The following is a 1,091-nucleotide window of genomic DNA, read 5'->3' as shown; positions in this document are numbered from 1 at the left end:
GGTAAAAAGTAAAGGTGTACAAGCGCTGAGTCATTACCAACCCATGGGGTGATGTCCAGTGGTCCCTCGAAGCTGAGTTAGTGTGAGCTAGCTCACAGTTTTTTAGCCTCTGGCTCACACAGTTTTGCCTTTGCTCAAGAAGGATGGCACAAAGCAAAGTAATTTCTGCCGTAACTCACATTTTTAATACCAGTAGCTCATAAAGTAGAATTATGAACATATGAAGCTGCCTTATACTGAATCAGACCTTTGGTCCATCAAAGTCAGTATTGTCTTCTCAGACTGGGAGCGGCTCTCCAGGGTCTCAAGCTGAGGTTTTTCACACCTATTTGCCTGGACCCTTTTTTGGAGATGCCAGGGATTGAACCTGGGACCTTCTGCTTCCTAAGCAGATGCTCTACCACTGAGCCACCATCCCTCCCCGATTTTTGCTCACGAGACTCCGCAGCTTAGAGGGAACGTTAGTGACAACACATCATGATGTTTTCTTGGCAGATTTTTTTTTTAGCGATGGTTTGCCATTGCCTTCGCCAGTCATCTACATTTCCCCCCCAGCAAGCTGGGTACTCATCTCACCGACCTCAGAAGGATGGAAGGCTGAGTCAACCTTGAGCCAGCTGCCTGAACCCAGCTTCCGTCAGGATTGAACTCAAGTCATGAGCAGAGAGCTTGGACTGCAGTACTGCAGCTTTACCACTCTGCGCCACGGGAAGCAAGGGTAGAGATGCCCAAAATACTGCTTTCATTGCAAACCACGCTTAAAAGCTGAGTAAATAGTTTAATGATACAGATTGTTTAATAAAACCTACTAATTAACTCATTTATAATTGTTACTTCCTCTTTCTTCTTTAAGTTTTCCTTCATCCTCACGAATGCTGTCCTTAATTTGGAACTGAGCTATCTATAGCTAACTTTGAAAGATCACAGATTGGCATTGGGAAGAAGGAGGGGGTGCTAATTCTCTAAAAGGACATCAGTATAGTGTCCAACTAGAGGCTGAGAGCCCCAGGTTCGAATCCCTACTCTGCCATGGGAGCTTGCCAGGTGATCTGCTGCTGCTCACACCCTCAGCCTAACCTGCTCTACAGGGT

At 46.0% G+C, this 1,091-nt stretch overlaps 1 non-coding gene across 1 annotated transcript; it reads right to left on the bottom strand.

Moving 5' to 3' along the window:
* Nucleotides 1-346: 346 nt before the first annotated feature.
* Nucleotides 347-421, bottom strand: TRNAP-AGG (transfer RNA proline (anticodon AGG)). Its single transcript has one exon. It is a non-coding gene; the product is annotated as a tRNA-Pro (tRNA).
* Nucleotides 422-1,091: the final 670 nt, after the last annotated feature.

The sequence above is a fragment of the Heteronotia binoei genome, chromosome 7 (genome assembly GCF_032191835.1).
Source record: "Heteronotia binoei isolate CCM8104 ecotype False Entrance Well chromosome 7, APGP_CSIRO_Hbin_v1, whole genome shotgun sequence".
Classification (NCBI taxonomy): domain Eukaryota; kingdom Metazoa; phylum Chordata; class Lepidosauria; order Squamata; family Gekkonidae; genus Heteronotia; species Heteronotia binoei.
Note: the sequence above shows the minus strand (reverse complement) of the source record. Positions and strands in the feature narration are given on the sequence as shown.